General features: G+C 38.5%; 1 long non-coding RNA gene across 2 annotated transcripts in view; it reads right to left on the bottom strand.

Moving 5' to 3' along the window:
• Positions 1-19,468, bottom strand: part of LOC133559183 (uncharacterized) — a 56,296-nt gene that overhangs the window by 678 nt on the left and 36,150 nt on the right. The window contains exon 3 of one of the 2 annotated variants that reach the window (XR_009808118.1): positions 4,713-4,893. The exons of the other annotated variant lie outside the window; for it this stretch is intronic. This is a non-coding gene — a long non-coding RNA (uncharacterized LOC133559183). Of the gene's footprint in view, positions 1-4,712; positions 4,894-19,468 lie in introns of those variants that run through there. 2 annotated transcript variants of the gene reach the window in all.

Raw genomic sequence — 19,468 nt, 5'->3', positions numbered from 1 at the left:
GACTGGCTGCCGCACATGCTCCGCCCGCAGGGGACGCGTAGGACACGCCCCTCTCTACAGTTACGTTAACATACCAGGCACCTTCTCAGTTTGTTATTTATGCGTCATATAACGTACACTTATTCAGCCTGTTGTTCACTATTCTTTGATTGTTTTAAATTGCCTTTCAAATGTCTATTCTTGGTGTTGGGTTTTATCAAATACATTTCCCCAAAAAACAACTTATACTCCAGTGCGACTTATATATGTTGTTTTCCTTCTTTATTATGCATTTTCGGCAGGTGCGACTTATACTCCGGAGCGACTTATACTCCGAAAGATATGGTATACGTCTAAAAAAAAAAGGCTTAAAAATGTTATAGTGTGTGAAATGAAGTGGCATGAATGTTTAGGATCACACACTTACTGCAAATGAACACAAGCATAATGCTCAAATGTTTTAATCATATGTATTAATACAAACATGATTTTTTTTAAGTGCAAAAAATTGTGCAGGGAAATTCACTTTTTCAATCAAATATTATAAAATCTTGACAGCTGAATGTCTTTAAAGTGACAATGTAAACATCAAGTGTAAAACATTATTGTTCACTTTAGTGTCTTTCAACTTTTACTTTCTGACAAGCAGTGTCCTCTACAGTGGACATGTTTGTATCAGTAACTCTCATGTTATCAATAACTTATTAATAAAGATGTTTAAGGTGCTGCACTAATGGGATATGTTTAGAAATTGTTTTATAGATTTTGTCACTTTTTAATCTCTTGCGGTATGTTAACTCTTCTAACTGTGCCAACAGTTAACATTTCAAGATTCATACTACATTTCAATACAGCTTCTGCTCTTCACCTCTCAAACCATTTAAAAAAAAACATTAAACAATTTTGACTTTTAAACCAAATTATTTTTGTTAGTGTCAGCTCTTAAAAATTTAAGCCATGGCAACATTGAAACCATTTCAACAGTCACAGCATTTCAACATTTAAATCATTTCAACATTGAAACCATTTCAACAGTCAAACCATTTCAACATTTAAACAATTTCAACAGTCAAACCATTTCAACATTTAAACCACTTCAACATTTAAACCATTTCAACATTTAAACCATTTCAACATTAAAACCATTTCAACAGTAAAACCATTTCAACATTCGAACCATTTCAATGTTTAAACCATTTCAACAGTCAAACCATTTCAACGGTCAAACCATTCCTACAGTCAAACCATCTCAACATTTAAACCATTTCAACAGTCAAACCATTGTAACATTAAAACTATTTCAACTTTTAAACCATTTCAACATTCAAACCATTTCAACAGTAAAACCATTTCAACAGTCAAACTATTTCAACAGTCAAACCATTTCAACAATTAAACCATATCAACCGTCAAACCATTTCAACATTAAATCCATTTCAACAGTAAAACCATTTCAACAGTCAAACCACTTCAACAGTCAAACCATTTCAACATTTAAACCAATTCAACAGTCAAACCATTTCAACATTTAAACAATTTCAACAGTCAAACCATTTCAACAATCAAACCATTTCAACATTTACACCATTTTAACATTCAAACAGTCAAAACATTTCAACATTAAAACAATTTCAACAGTCTAACCATTTCAACATTCAAACCATTTCAAGGATCAAAGCATTTCAATTTTTAAACCATTTCAACAGTCAAACCTATTTAACATTTAAACCATTTCAACAGTCAAACCATTTCTACAGTCAAACCATTTCATTATTTAAACCATTTCAACAGTCAAACCATTTTAATCGTCAAACCATTTCAACAGTAAAACCATTTCAACAGTCAAACTATTTCAACATTTAAACCATTCCAACATTCTAACCATTTCAACAGTCAAGCCATTTCAACATTTAAACGATTTCAACAGTCGAACCATTTCAACATTCAAATCATTTCAACAGTCAAACCCTTTCAATGTTTAAACCATTTCAAAGTTTAAACCATTTCAACATTTAATTTATTTCACGAGTAAAACCAATTCAACAGTCAAACCATCTCAACAGTCAAAACATTTAAACATTTAATTTATTTCAACAGTAAAACCATTTCTACAGTGAAACCATATCAACATTTAAACCATTTCAACAGTCAAACCATTTCAACAGTCAAACCATTTTAATATTCAAACCTTTTCAATAGTCAAACCATTTAAACATTTAAACAATTTCCACATTTAAACGATTTCAATAGTCAAACCATTTCAACAGTCAAACCATTTAGACATTGAATCCATTTCAACATTTAAAGCATTTCAACAGTCAAACCATATCAACATTTAAAGCATTTCAACAGTCAAACCATTTTTACTTTCATCATACATACAAATAGCATTTCCATTCACTATCAGCTTTTCAAAATTCAAACCTTTTTAACATTCAAACTATTGTTACATTCATTCTACGTTTCATCAGCGTTTCAGTTCAGCGTCAGCATTGGAACTTTCAGCACACAAAAAGGCTTTCACAAAGTTGGAAGCATTAAATCATCCAAAATGTCTTGACGAGTCGCTGGATTCAGATTGAAGGAGACAAAACCTAAGCAGCAGACGAGCATAGTATATTTTAATACAAATTCAGCAGTCACAAATTATCTTCCACATAAAGAAGTTAAACAGTTTTAAGTTCATTTCCATCCATCCATCCATTTTCTACCGCTTATTCCCTTTCGGGGTCGCGGGGGACGCTGGCGCCTATCTCAGCTACAATCGGGCGGAAGGCGGGGTACACCCTGGACAAGTCGCCACCTCATCGCAGGGCCAACACAGATAGACAGACAACATTCACACTCACATTCACACACTAGGGCCAATTTAGTGTTGCCAATCAACCTATCCCCAGGTGCATGTCTTTGGAAGTGGGAGGAAGCCGGAGTACCCGGAGGGAACCCACGCATTCACGGGGAGAACATGCAAACTCCACACAGAAAGATGCCGAGCCTGGATTTGAACCCAGGACTGCAGGACCTTCGTATTGTGAGGTTCATTTCATTCTCTTAAAACCTCATTGGTCAAACTTTTGTAACAATTTCAATTTATTACGATCCCAATGCTTATTTTCAATCAAACTGTCAATTATATGTTAGCATCAAGCTAGTAGCACACAGCCATCTTTTACTACTACCAGGAGGTTATGTAATAATTGCCATTGGTTTGTCAGTTAGTTAGTTAGTTAGTTGTAGTTAGTTAGTAACTTAGTTAGTTTGAAAAATAACTCAAAAATGTTATGGGAAGATTTTCTTGAAACTTTCACAAATTTCCGAAATGGGATAAAAACAAAACAAGTAATTACATTTTGGGCTTCCTCTGGATCATTTCTACCATACATTTTTAAATATTTATTTATGAGAACTTTAATAATTGTTTACTATTTAATATTCCTTTACTAACTCATTGTAAATTCATTTATTTGTCTACTCATTTATTTACCGTATTTCTTTGAATAGGAAATATGCGCCTGCCTTGAATTACTGCCGGGTCAAACTTGCTCCCCAAATTTATTAAAACATGCTTACTTTTACCGCCGGGTCAAATCCGTGACGTCACAAGTGACGCTTCCCCTATCATTTTCAAATTGGCGGAGGGGTTTGTTTTTTTCTCTTACTATGTGTAAACCAGGGGTTTTGTTCCACAGCCATACAGATCACACTGATGGTTGTGATATAAAACAACTTTAACACTCTTACTAATATGTGCCACACTCTGTGAAACGCAACATAAGAATTACCCACAATGCCATGCATCCATGACTCTTGGCTATATTATACACCCCACTAGCACCCCCCCACACCCCCATCCCTCTCCGTGCGTCAGTCGAGGTAGGCGGGGTTGGGGGCGCGTGTATAATATAGCCAAGAGTCATGGATGCATTGGAATTCTGGGTAATACTTATGTTGCGTTTATAATGTGTTACAGAGCCAATGTTCTACAGAAATGTGTTCGGGGTGGGTTCACAGTGTGTGGCGCATATTAGTAAGAGTGTTAAAGTTGTTTATATTACAACCATCAGTGTAAACGGTATGGCTGTTGACCAAGTATGCAGTGCAATCTCGTATGAGGAGCAGCGAATTGCATGCGTAGATAGCGTTGTGTAAAGGCGGTCGCGATGACATGTTGTAGAGCAGTGGTCCCCAACCACCGAACCGCGGCCGCAGAACAATTTTTTTCTTTTTTTTTTTTTCTTTTTATCACACTCAATTTTTTACTGCATGCCATTGGTAAGCGCAGGGGTGAAAAGAGGTTTTAAAACTATTAGCGCCTGCTTACTTTTACCGCATGCTTTGAATAAGCGCAGGAGTGAGAAAAGGTTTTAAATTCATTAGCGCCCCGGCGGCTATTCAAAGAAATACGGTATGTATTGTTGTGTAAAAAATAGGGAACAAACAAATGGGTTAAAAAACTGCTGTGATACAAAAAGGGGTTGGATTGAATAAGCTCCGCTTCTTCCTACTCCTTTTCGTACGCGCTGTAATAAAACACCACCAGCCAACCAGTTCCCATCAGTAGACGCGTTAAAAACAGCGGGCTAGTGTTAGCATTAGCACTGAGTTTTTCTAGAATTTTCAAACATAATTTTGTAAAAAAAAAATTAAAAAAAATGTATATCATCTTAAGTGTAGAAGTCATCTGGAAACTGTTGAGTTTTTAAATTTGGAGTAATAAATGACCTGCTCAGTGGCCTTGTGGTTAGAGTGTCCGCAATGTGATCGGTAGGTCGTGAGTTCAAACCCCAGCCGAGTCATAAAATGGGACCCATTACCTCCCTGCTTGGCACTCATCATCGACGGTTGGAACTGGGGGTTGAATCACCAAACTGAGTCCCGGGCGTGGCGACAGCTGCTGCTCACTGTTCCCCTCACCTACCAGAGAACGGGTCAAATGCAGAGCTTAATTTCACCACACCTAGTGTGTGTGTGTGTGACTATTAGTGGTACCTGAACCAAAACATATTTTTGATTCATTTACATTTTTTTCATCAAAAAATAAATCCTGTGAAAACTCCTGCAGAGATACCACTGTATTGTTTGATTGAGGTCTTCAACAGGCAGTCAGGTGCTGCAGGGGGGGTTTTAAAAATTTACAAATATTTTTTACATACAATTTTAAATGTCTTTAGATAAGCATTCACATTGATCAGTTGATCTGCCGTTTCTTTTCTTTTTCTTCCATGTCCCACTCTCCCTTGTGGAGGGGGTCCGGTCCGATCCGGTGGCCATGTACTGCTTGCCTGTGTATCGGCTGGGGACATCTCTGCGCTGCTGATCCGCCTCCGCTTGGGATGGTTTCCTGCTGGCTCCGCTATGAACGGGACTCTCGCTGCTGTGTTGGATCCGCTTTGGACTGGACTCTCGCGACTGTGTTGGATCCATTATGGACTGAACTTTCACAGTATCATGTTAGACCCGCTCGACATCCATTGCTTTCCTCCTCTCCAAGGTTCTCATATTCTTCATTGTCACCGACGTCCCACTGGGTCATTATTGTCACCGATGTCTCACTGGGTGTGAGTTTTCCTTGCCCTTATGTGGGCCTACCAAGGATGTCGTAGTGGCTTGTGCAGCCCTTTGAGACACTAGTGATTTAGGGCTATATAAGTAAACATTGATTGATTGATTGATTGATCCAACACACTGTAAACGGATAAATGAAGGCGGATGATGTCTGTCAGTCAATACAGCACATAATCAGCAACCCACAGGCACGGCACCGTTTTGTTCAATAATTCAGACTGTAGTTGTAAGCACAGTAAATTTGCATAAAATGATGATGTCTGAGTTAATTTTGTATGCAAATTAATTAGTAAAAAGGTAACTTTAAGCGTCTATTTTAACAAAAAATAAGAATGACGATCGGTCATCGTATTTGTGATCTTGCAATCGAGTGCAGATGTAAATGTTTGTGCAACATTTTTGGAACAACAACTGAACAAATATTGTTTTGCATTGTCAAATAAAGTTAGCAAAAGTAAACAGGTTGAAAAACACTTCAGTCTATGGTTTTATTGTTTTTAAACTGCAGGAAATAAAGCAGAAATTACATAAATGTAGACAGTGAGTAATGTTTAGGTCAAGGAAGTCCAACATACAGCCCAAGGGTTGCAAATAGGTTTTATCCAGCCCGCGGGATGTGTTTGATAAGTATAAAAATTAACCTGAAATTTTTGAATGTGTCTAAATGTGTCCACTGATGTCGCAATAGCAATTATTTGTATCTTTGTAGATGATGCTACATATGTACAAAATAACCAAATTATGTTAGTACATCAGTCGAGAAAAATTATCAAACTACATAAATAACATACTGTAATTTGATTTTGATATCATTTTTTTTCATTTTGATAACACCGATGAGTTGACTGATGAACATTTTTACATATTTTTTTTAGAAAATAAAGATAGAATACTATTAACTTCAACAGGTAATTGTAAAAAAAAAAACCTGACAACATTATGATTTGTACAATTTCAGAATTTGCTTGTTCAATTTTTAAACAGAGAAAACAATCTGAAGTTTTCTTTGTTTTTAAGTTATCGTGCCGTGATTTTACACAAACTGGCCAACCCTCCCGGATTTTCCAGGAGACTCCCGAATTTCAGCGCCTCTCCCGAAACCCCGAAATTAGTAACAAGCAAGCACAGTACAGTTAGTAGAACAACTGTGTTTTTATTACTGTGTATTTGATAGGTGCCGTCGGAAATTAAAGTATTTATTTTATTTATATATATATATAATAAGATAAATATATATAGTTAGAATTCACTGAACGTCAAGTATTTCATGCATATGTATGTGTATATATGCAAAATATATTTGAAATACTCGAGTTGGTGAATTATACCCCACCCCTCTTAACTACGTCCCCTGCCCCAACCACGCCCCCGCCCCGCCCCGCCCCCAGCCACGCTTCCCCAGCCCCCACCTCCCGAAATCGGAGGTCTCAAGTTTGGCAAGTATGTTTTACCAGTCTGGCCCAATTCGGAGTAGATTTTTCTCCATGTGGCCTCCGATCTAAAATAAGTTTAACACCCCTGGTTTAGGTTGACGAAGGTCAATCGTACCACTATTGCTAAGCAGGAGGTAATAGTTTTACAATCATGGTTATGTGTTTATTTACACAAATTACTTGTATAAATATTACTTTACCAGGTGGGAAAAAGTGGTAATATATTTGACGATGCAGGCGCACTTGTTCACTTGTTATTGGCATGACAACAACACGTTGTCTTACGTTACCTAATTCAGTAACACAAAACAATTTCACTTTAAAACTTTTTGTTTGTCCGTTTGTTTGTCACAAATATTTGGTCGGTAGTTTACAGTCAGCTGAAAAAGCCCGCATAGCTCAGCCTGTTGTCAGCGATGAGCTCATCCATTCCTCTAACGGGAGGCGACATGAGCGAGGCAAACAATAAAACCCGACTCTCAGGTGGGTCCAAGGTGTTATGTAATGCCCCCCCACCCCCCTGAGGCCACCTTGTATTTTAAATTAAATCCAGGCTGTGATTAGGATGAGGTTCAAAGTTGTCTTCTGCAGCGAAGCAAAAGTTGACTGCATTTCAAAAAGAGTGTGCTAATTATTAGCCACTACTCATTTTCATTTACCCCCGACCTAGAAAATGACCTCACTTAAACATTAAGCTAATGTCCGATGGAAATGTGCGGTCGAAAACTGATTCAAGATGTACACTGTAAAAGTAAACTGGTGATCCTTTGAAAGTACCTCCATTAAGCGAATGTAAATGCACTATATTTTAACACGTTTGTTCCTGGGTTAATATTAACAACCTGTTCAATAATAAACGAGAAGCAGTTGATTAATACGTCACGCTACAGCAGGTCAACACAGCCTCCACATTTAAAGTCCTGGAGACCGCCGACCTTTCCGCTGGAATGACATCACAGGTCAGAGGTTAAGCTTCCCTCTCGATGTGATTGATATCTTTAGCAAAGGCAAAAATGAGGCACAGCCGTCTTCTGTTATTCTACCTTTGATATAAGTAGATTGCTTCCTGCTGCTGGAACACCGTTACCGTGGCAACCGTTGCTGTTACATGAGGGTATGATCTCATTCCGCCCAGCCAAAAGCGCCACCAAAGTGTCCTTTGGAATTCGATTTATAGAAAAACAGGTGTGCGTCCCTGATATAAGCACTGATTTTTGTAATCTACAATCATTTGCGTAGATGCACATCAAATATATACAGTATAGCAGTGGTCCCCAACCACCGGGCCGTGGTCTGATTGGTACCGGGCTGCAGAATAATTTTTTATCAAAAAAAAAAAAATATATATACATATATATATATATATATATATATATATATATATATATATGTATATATATAGATTTTTTTTTTTTTTTTATTAAATCAACATAAAAAACACAATATACACTTACAATTAGTGCACCAACCACAAAAACCTCCCTTTTTCATGACAAAAACGTCCCTTTTTCATGACAAAGAAGAAAAACGTGTCATCATACAGACGTTTTCAACAGGATACTTCGCACGAAATTTAAAATTGCAATTAAGTAAACTAAAAAAGCTGTATTGGCATGTGTTGCAATGTTAAGATTTCATCATTGATATATAAACTATCAGACTGCGTGGTCGGTAGTAGCGGGTTTCAGTAGGCCTTTAAGGTTTTGCTACTTATGTATAAAAGACTACACGGTCTAGCTCCATCCAATCTTGCTGATTGTATTGTACCATATGTCCCGGCAAGAAATCTGCGTTAAAAGAACTCCGGCTTATTAGTGATTACCAGAGCCCAAAAAAAGTCTGCGGGCTGTAGAGCGTTTTCTATTCGGGCTCCAGTACTCTGGAATGCCCTCCCAATAACAGTTAGAAATGCTACCTCGGTAGAAGCATTTAAGTCCCATCTTAAAACTCATTTATATAGTCTAGCTTTTAAATATACCCCTTTTTAGACCCGGTACAAATTCATATTGCTCAAACAGGACAAGAAGTATGTGGTTGAACACAGCATCACTTTGAAGATCCTGGCAGCTGAGAGTAAATGAGGTAAGCGTTCTTTGTGCTCAATGTTTCTGTTCCACCCTCAACCCTTACCTGAAGGGTAAGCTGATGCTGCAAGATAATTCCCACTTTTTGGAGGCACTGATCGGACATGTGATACAGCTGGACAATCATCTTTCTGAGCGCTCGAGGCAGACGGCTACGGAGTGTGGGCCTTCTGCCACCTCTTCGACCATTGCTGGGTCTGCGCGTTTTATAGTCCTGATGAGGGCATCTTCCAACCAGGGGAAGTCGACGGGGCTAAGCAGCTGGGAGGTAACAGCCTTTCACCAGCCAAACACAACTGTGTACTCAGGCTTCGTCTATGCCTTTACTGTGGCAAGGCAGGTCATCTCCCTCAAATCGTTGTCCCATCTAGCCAAAGCCCCATGAACTTTCTGACAATCCCGATTTCGCCTTGTGACATTCTCCTACCGGCATCAGCTGGAGTCGGTTCCAACTCGTAAGGTACCTTGCCGTGGCAAGATGGTTCAACTACGTTAATTCCTCTGATTGACTCTGGGGCGGATGACTATTTTATAGACCAGGTCTTGTTATTGAATATAAGATTCCTACTGTTCAGCTGAGTGTTGCTAAGCCAGTATGTTATCTCGATAGAGCAAGGTACTAGCCGATATAACTGATTAGACCTGTGCATTGACCCTCATTCTTTCCAGTTATCAAGTTTTATGTCATACCTTCTCAATCCACTTCTGTAGTCATGGGGCTCTTATGGCTTAAAATTCACAGTCCTGTTATAGAGTGGTATAAAATGACTGTACTGACTGGAGTCCTCCTTGGATTCTTCTTCTATGGACTAGAAGGATTGACTATAGAGCCCTTAATGATATCAGTTAAAAATAAGCATACCCTGCCACTTCTGGAGTCAGCCTTTATGATACAACATTCAGCAAAAATATTTCCCAAACCAGATTTACGGAATGCTTATAATGTGGTTTGCATAGGAGAAGGTGAAAGACAGCGTTTAACACCACTATGGGGCATTTGGAATATTTGCTTTTCAGACTCAGCAATGTGCCGGACACTTTTCAGCGTTTCAGCAATGATGTGTTACAGGACATTCTGGGTAGCTTTGTGCTTGTCTATCTGGATGACATCCTGATTTTTTCGTCATCCCATTCCGAACATTTTAAACATGCTTATATCTGCAAGAATCGGCTATTTATCAACGCTAAGAATTGCATGTTTCATTCCGATACAGTCCCCTTTATTGGGGTATACAGTATTTTTGCGAAAGGACAGCTTGGGACAGACTGCCAAGATTTAGGGCATGGTAGATTGAGCAAGGCTCACTTCAAGGAAACTCTTACAAAACCTTTTGGGGTTCCTTTACATGCAATTAATTCCTAATTATAGCTGTGTTGCCTGGAATGAGGTGGCGGCTTGTGGTTAGCCCTGCGCGACCCAGAGAAGGACAAGCCGCCGAAAATAAATGGATGATAACTGTATTGTTAGCACTTCCAATCCTTCTCAGTTTGTTGTAGAAGTGGACGTCTGAAACGTGGAGTGGTTTTATCTCAGCGCTTTGTAGATAAACAAACTCCGCGTTTGCCCTTTTTTGTGCCGTCTCTCACCAGCAGAGAGGAATTATGCTATTGACATAAGAGAGCTGTTGTCCGTAATTCTCGCCTTAGAAGAACAGCGGCATAAACTAGAGGACTCTCTGTGGTAGGTGGGGCACAAAGCGGAGTGTCTCTTCAAAGCTAGCTTGTCATCTGGGACTTCGACAAACTTTATTCCTGTTGTCGCAGAGCTTCTAGTAGCCGACCATCCCAAGGGATGCTGAGCAGTCTGTTCTTCCCTGTTTGCTCTCGGAATAGATTGACACATCAGACCCCTGCATGTCAGCTCCAACCGCTCCCAATCCCTTCTATACCCTGCTCCCATATATTGATGGACTTTGTGACTAGTTTGCCTGTTTCTAATCACTACACGACAGTCCTCATAGCACACTTTGTTTCACTGGTCAAGCTACTTATTCTGCATGTGGCCAGACTTCCTGGCATCCGGATGGATATTTTCTCAGAAAGAGCTACACAGTTTACGTTGGCAGTATTGAGAGCTTTCTGCAAGGCACTTAAGGCGTCATTCAGTCTGTCTTCGGGTACCATCCATAGACCAATCAACAGTCTGAAAGAACTTATTAGGACATGGAGGCTGCCATCAGGCAAGTCTATCACGAAGACCTGGCCAAGTGGGCGCAGCAACTTCCTTTGATTGAGTACACTCATAACACTGTGGTCAGCTAAGTCACTGGGATGTCACTTTTCTGTACAGCCCATGGGTTCAAGCCTTTGCCCTTCCTTCATTGGCCAACCGCCATTGCACCAGAGCTACCGCTTATGTTTCTGGACAAAAGGTGTGGCTGTTCTCCAAAGACTTACTTTCAGAGGTTTCATTTAAGAAGCTTGTTCCTCATTTTGGTGGTCCCTACGAGATAGAGTGCATCATTAACCCTTATGTAGTTAGAATTAAATTGCCTGGTTCGCTCAATTTTCTTCCTACTTGCCATGTGTCCAAGCTCAAGCCGGTAGAGACCGGTTCCCTAAGCCCTCCTGTCCCGCCTTCTCCTATGCCTATCACTTTATGATAATAGTTTTGAAATGTGGCTCCCCTGTATTTGGCCTGTTCTTAAATTGACCTCGATCGAAAGAAGATTTCTGATGATTCAGCCAGGTGAACAGATCAGATACATTATCTTTGCCAGGGATTTTCAAACTGTGGTACGCGTACTAATTGCTAATGTTACAGTGGCCAAAAATATTACATATACTCAACAAATAAAACATACGCCTTTGTGGAGAGGCGGAGCCAACTGGCAGTCGGCGGGGCAGAGCACGCTGCAGCCCTGCCCAAGATGGCGGCAAGGAGGCGGAGGATGCGGCGGAGCGGAGAGGCGGGGCGTGCCGGGAGCGACGCCGCCGCAATCTAATTCAGGTGCGTGGATCACACACCGGGAACCTATTAACATTTCTCCTGATAATGTATAAAAGGGGAGAAGGAGGAGAGATCGAGGAGGAAGGAGTTAGAGAGCCTGCAGGAGCAGATGAAGACTCTTCAAAGAGCGACAGAGAGCGAGCCATAGAAGAGGACGACGACGACGGCGGCTGAAAGAGCGGACCGTGAGCGATCAGTGGAAAGGAGCAGCTGAAAAGCGATCCGACCTACACTAAAGCTTGTTTATTAAAAAATAAACCAGAGTCAAACCTGCTAAAAATATGTCCTTCCTGGGTGGTCTATTGAACCCACACGACGACAGCAAGAGTATGTCACAGCCTTGTTTTTAATGAATATTTAAGCTTACTAAGCTACTATGTGTTAAAGTTGGACATCGAGGTGGTACTTGGGAAGCCAAGTGTTTTGTGAAGTGGTATTTGGTAAATATGTTTGAGAACCACTGATCTACGTTTTAGGGCAAACTGTTTCATTGTCTCTGCTTGATTCAGCAGGATCCTGTCACTCTTGCTTTGTAAACAGTAACAAAGTTGGCATTTTATGGCATGTGATTTCATTCATCACTGTGACAAGAGTTGACATGAAACAGGTGTATTTGTGCATGTGTGCATGACCGTCAGCTGATAAGCACGTAGTCTCATTAGGTCAAATATAACCACAAGCATACAGTACATTAAAGAAGGATATTTTTTTTCGAGTAATGACAAAAAAGTGACACATTTTAGCTGACATTAATTAAAGATGATGTTATGTCATCAGTGCTTGCCAAAAAGAGATTGGGGGTGGGCAAAACAACAAACTTTGTAAATTTTATAATAACTTTATATTACACTTATTGAACCATAAACTGCAGCTGCCATGTAATTCCACAACACAAATAACTTCATTGTAAATGTCTGAACTGAAATACAACAGCCCCCAGGCGACCAGAGTAAGGTCATTGTCAAGATGTGGATTCAGATGTGTGAGCTAAGAATTAAGGAATTTGAAGCTGTTGAGACCCACTGATAAGCATCGGAACAGACGTATGACCTCACAATTGAGATGATGAGTCAACATCAGTCTTGTTTGCTGGATAGAAAACATTTTCCATTTTCAAAAATGCAATAAATAACTTTCCTGGTTCATGTTTTGAAAATTGATCTGCAATATAGTATGAGTAATAGTACGGTAATAATTCTACACATTACAAAAGTTAGTTGATCCCAAATAATTCTGACTAAAGGTAGTGTTAGTTGCCGTCAGTATTCTCTGCAACAATATTTACTAGAGATCATAGAGGTCAACCAAGCTACAGCATTCTTGAACATGCACTTAAGCGCAATATTGAAAATATGATTACTTATACCCTGGCCAATTTTTTTATTAAAGTACTTCAAATGACACAGGAGTAAAAATCGATGGAAAGTTGAGTTAGAGATGTATTCATTTGATATTTCCAGTGAGTTAAAAAAATATAATTAATATGCTCATACACTTATGATTTTTATCAAATTAAAAACAATTTGGGGTTTGATTTGTGTGTGAAGTACATGCACTTATCATCTTCCAGGAAAAAACTCTTATACACACTATGATTATAAAAAGTCTGATCACCTTCAGTTCAGTATGGAGACGTTATTGAGCATGTGGCCTATACATAATCCCCCATCTTGGTTGTCTCGTTCATTCATTAATTCCCTTATTTATTTGGTAGGGCATTGATTAGATTAGATTAGATTAGATAGATTAGATGGTACTTTATTTATTCCTTCAGGAAAAATAAAATTTTCAGCACAATCCCATTCAAAATAAGACAAAACATTACAGGGAGACAGAACAGGATCACTGACAGGTCTGCCGGCTTCCAGCGCCCCTTACAAAAAAGATGAGATACAGGATGGGAGAAAAAAATAGAAGATTAAAATAAGATAAAATAAAATAAAAAAAATCGGTCTAAGACTGGGCCCTGGAGAGGGGGTTCAGACAGGGGCCAAGAGAAAAAAACAACAACAACTCATAGCCATAATATATATATATATATATATATATATATATATATATATATATACAGTCGTGGTGAAAAGTTGACATACACTCGTAGAGAACATAATATCATGGCTGTCTTTAGTATCCAATAATTTCTACAACTCCCATTTATTGTGATAGAGTGATTGGAGCACATACTTGTTGGTCACAAAAAACATTCATGAAGTTTGGTTCTTTTATGAATTTTTTATGGGTCTACTGAAAATGTGACCAAATCTGCTGGGTCAAAAGTATACATACAGCAATGTTAATATTTGGTTACATGTCCCTTGGCAAGTTTCACTGCAATAAGGCGCTTTTGGTAGCCATCCACCAGCTTCTGGAAAGCTTCTGGTTGAATTTCTTACCATTCCGTTTGACAAAATTGGTGCAGTGCAGCTAAATTTGTTGGTTTTCTGACATGGACTTGTTTCTTCAGCATTGTCCACACGTTTAAGTCAGGACTGTGGGAAGGCCATTCTAAAACCTTAATTAAAGCCTGATTTAGCCATTCCTTTACCACTGTTGATGTGTGTTTATTGTCATTGTCCTGTTGGAACACCCAACTGCGCCAAGACCCAGCCACCGGGCTGATGATTTTAGGTTGTCCTGAAGAATTTGGAGGTAACCCTTCTTTTTCATTGTCCCATGTACTCTCTGTAAAGCACCAGTTCCATTGGCAGCAAAACAGGCCCAGAGCATAATACTACCACCACCATGCTTGACGGTAGGACTGATGTTTCTGGGATTAAAGGCCTCACCTTTTCTCCTTCAAACATATTGCTGGGTATTGTGGCCAAACAGCTACATTTTTGTTTAATCTGGCATCACATGGACAAAGACAACACCTTCTGGAGGAAAATTCTGTGGTCTAAAGTAATTGAAAAAAAGTGAAGCGCTGTGAATACTATATATATATATATATATATATATATATATATATATATATATATATATATATATATATATACATATATATATATATATATATGTATATATATATATATATATATATATATATATACATATATATATATATATATGTATATATATATATATATATATATATATATATATATATATATATATATATATATATATATATCGTGTATTTCTTTTTAAACCAAAAGCTGCTGTCTTTTTCTATGAAAAACGATGGTATGGTAGCAACAATGGGGGACCACAAATCCGTTAAACAACAAGAGTTGCAGAACCTTATAATTTTTTTGCCTGAATACAAAGAGGATGATCTACAAGTTTCAGACGTTGTGTGCTAAACAAATCTATCCTAAGTGAAACAGTAAGCATCATGGAGAAGTATTGCTAAAGCCCTAAACAAGATGTACAAACTACGAACAATAAAACAATCACTTACTGTACGATGTCTCCTCTCAGTGGGATGCGGACTGATGGAATGTTCATAACTTCCCGTTTAAATGAATAATTAATCCAGTCTAAAGACCCACTTTTATTCTCTGGCTTTTTACACAGATTTTTATTCATTGTTTTAATTGGTTTTACCATTTAAAATCGTTTTTAATCATATTTATTTTATATCGTTTTATATTTAATTTTGTTTTTTTGTTTTTATTCAGTCATTGGTGGAGCTAGGGATAATATTTGAATATTGTTTTTAATGTTGTGCAGCACTTTGGAAACTTTTTTGTTGTTTAAATGTGCTATACAAATGAAGTGGATTGATTGATTGATTTATTGATTGATTGATAGTTCTCACGAAGGGTAAAAAAAAATAAATATAAAAAAGGTGCCGCAACAAGCGTTTTTTGTGTGTATTTCTCGCCATCTCTGGGTCTATGTTAAGTGTCAAGATTTTACCAACTACTTGATTTATGGCTACAAACTTCCGCTATTCATGCATGATGTATAATCTAGAATTATTTCTTACCTGCTCAGAAAAGATGCACCAGGACACCAGCTGGCTAGTACGTCAATACAGCAGCATAAGCAAGTTAGCTCTCTGGGATCAATGCGCTACTCAAAATAGACCATCAGCATTGGTGCGTATAATAACAATATTGCTAATATTTGATTAATATTCAAGTCGCAATATGTAAATGGGGTATTTCTGTCGGTTTTTGGATGGTTACTTAATTGGCGGGAGGAACAGAGGAGCCCCCCATTGACTCCATTGTTAGATGACTCGTTAAAGTTTATTTTCAATTCAGAATGCATGAAAAAAAGAAAAATATATCTGTTCTTGTCTTACAGGGATTGAGAATGATAAACAGCACACTTATTTCCCAGTTTTGCTGAGGATGGGCATGACGTTTGAAACGGTGGCGGTTAGACAATATTTTTACATCCTTACGAGTTGGAAATATCTTGGATGTAGTTTAACAGATAAAAAGAAACAACATTCAAAATAGCATTTATTTTTCCGTTTTAGTGGAACTTTAAGGCCTGCGCTAATTTGCATGACATTAGGGTTTAAAGTGAAGCTGTTGGAGAGGATGATAAAGCAGTTCTCTGATGCGTGGGCTAAGCTGGGTTTTTTTTTTTCAACTTTTTTATTTAGTTATTGTATTTAGTTGTTTTATTACTGTAAGTCCATCTGTGTTCAGTGAGAGTGACTGAAGTGTTGATTTAGGTATGAGGTGTGGTGAATATTTGATTTCCAGCCATGTTTGGAAAACCCAGCCATTGGAGACGTCCAGTGCCAGTCTCCAGTCGGTTGCATCAGGAATAGCACCTGGTGTAAAATCTAAGCCAAAATAAATATGTGATTGACTTTCTGTTGCAGGAAAAATAATAAATACAAAAAAATATTATTACAATCAGCCAAACCATCTTGTACTGAGTAGCCAGAACAAATACAGATACATTGCATCCGGAAAGTATTCACGGCGCTTCACTTTTTTTCCACATTTTGTTATGTGAAATACTAATTCCAAAATAGAATTAATCAATTTTTGTCCTTAAAATTCTACAGACAATACCCCGTGATGTGAAAAAGTTGTTTTTAAACATTTTGCAAATTTATCAAGCTTATAAATTCCGGCCATTCCTCTTTACAGCACCTCTCAAACTCCATCAGGTTGGATGGGAAGCATTGGCTTTCATCCAGGAGGTCTCTGTACATTGCTGCATTCAACGGAATCTAGTCAGGGAGCTGACCAAGAACCCCATGGTCACTCTGACGGCTACAGTATTTCTCTGTGGAGAGAGGGGAATCTTCCAGAAGGACAACCATCTCTATAGCAATCGACCAATCAGGCATGTCTGGCAGAGTGGCCAGACAAAAGCCATATCTCACTAAAACGTTTGCTAAAAGGCTCCTGAAAAACTCTCAGACCATTAGAAACTAAATGATCTGGTCTGATGAGACAAAGATTGAACTCTTTGGTGTGAATGCCAGGCATCATGTTTGGAGGAAACCAGGCACCACTCATCACCGGGCCAATAGCATCCCTACAGTGAAGCAGTGTGGTGGTAGCATCATGCTGTGGGGATGCAGCAATGTACAGAGACATCCTGGATGAAAACCAACACTTTCCATCCAATTTTATGGAGCCTGGGAGTTGCTGCAAAGAGGAATGGGTAAAACTGCCCAAAGATAGTGGTTAGAGTGTCCGCCCTGAGATCAGTAGGTTGTGAGTTCAAACACTGGCCGAGTCATACCAAAGACTATACAAATGGGACCCATTACCACCCTGCTTGGCACTCAGCATCAAGGGTTGGAATTGGGGGTTAAATCACCAAAAATGTTTCCCGGGTGCGGCCACCGCTGCTGCCCACTGCTCCCCTCACCTCCTAGGAGGTGATCAAGGGTGATAGGTCAAATGCAGAGAATCATTTCGCCACACCTAGTGTGTGTGTGACAATCTTTGGTGATTTAACTTTAATGCAGTAGGTGTGCCAAGCTTGAGGCATCGTATTCAAAAAGACTTGAGGCCGTAATTGCTGCCAAAGGTGCCTCAAAAATGTATTGATCAAAGGCTGTGAATACGTATGCACATGTGATTTTTTTGGGTTTGATTTTTTATCAAATATGCAAAATAATAAAAAATAATAATAATTTTGAGGACAAAAATGAAAGTATTTTATTTTGGAATAAGGCTGTGACATAAAATGTGAAAACGAATACGAAAAAACAAACTGCTTGTTATGATCCACTACTTGGATCATGTCATATTCTGTTTTTGTTCCGTCTTTGTATCACATCCTGTTTAGTATTTGTCTCCCTTAGTACCTGGTGGCACTTCCTGTTTGTTTCCGTTTCCATAGTTACACATTTGTGTCACCTGCCTTTTGTTTTTCACGCGCACCTGCTTTGTGATTATCCCCTCTATTTAAGCCTGCCCTTTTTGTTCATTCGTCCTCGGATTCTAGTTTGCTGATCGATGCAACAGGTGACGTCGCTGTTTCCTATTTTGGTAAAAGCCTTTTTGTATTTGTTAACTTCCACGCTATTCATTTGTTTGTGTCCCTAGCTCACATGTTAGCACTTTCAGTTCATTCTAGCTCCCATGCTATTTCTGTTGGTTTTGTCTTCAGTGCCTTGTGCAAGTCTTTTGGTTCTTAGTCTGTTTTATAGTAGAAATAAATCATATTTTCTTACCTTCATGCTGTGTCCAGTCCGCCTGCATTATAGAGAGAATGCACCCGCATAACCAAATGCCAGCTAAGCGTCACAGCGTTGTGAATACTTTCCTATATTGACTCCTATACTTTAATTTTATGCCCAATTTTTTTTCGATTGTGACATTTAGAATATGTATACGATACAAAAAATTCCTTGGGGTATACAGTATATACGTAGACTGATTTTTCAATTTAAAAAATCCTATTGAATATTTGATTATAACTTATTTAAATATGTCGTTTTACTCTCAAAATTTAAGCACTTTCTTCCACTTGACGCTCTTCTAAGACTGTATCGAACTCTAGTCCAAACACATATAAATTATTGCAATGTCCTAGTTAACCTAAAAAAACAGGAGATTCTTTGGAATAAAATCATACGTGTTGTATCATTGGCAAACTTTAGGGCTCTTTCGGATCATCTTTTTTAATGGATGCTTATCCTGAAGCTTACTGAGTGTGACGTATGCCACAATGCTTGTAACATGTACAACGTGGTATATGGATTCAATTCTAGACTCTGCCAGCTCATTCCAGTGACCATTCCTTCACATAGACATAACACCAGAAGTAAACCTTCATTAAGACGGACAGATCGTAATCAAAAGTTTACAAGATTTAGTATAGCCTGCAGAGATCTGGAATGAGACTGAGAGCAAAATAATAACATTCTTTGAACAAATTTAATTCAACACATTTGTTACGTTACGCTTGATATATTTAGCACACCCCACGTGGCTGACGATTTCACATTGGTCGCATATTTTGGTCTTGACTCTTGTATGTTTGGTACGGTCATCGCAAATCTTCAAGATGGAACTTTCTAACCA

Source organism: Nerophis ophidion, linkage group LG09 (genome assembly GCF_033978795.1).
Source record: "Nerophis ophidion isolate RoL-2023_Sa linkage group LG09, RoL_Noph_v1.0, whole genome shotgun sequence".
NCBI lineage: Eukaryota > Metazoa > Chordata > Actinopteri > Syngnathiformes > Syngnathidae > Nerophis > Nerophis ophidion.
Note: the sequence above shows the minus strand (reverse complement) of the source record. Positions and strands in the feature narration are given on the sequence as shown.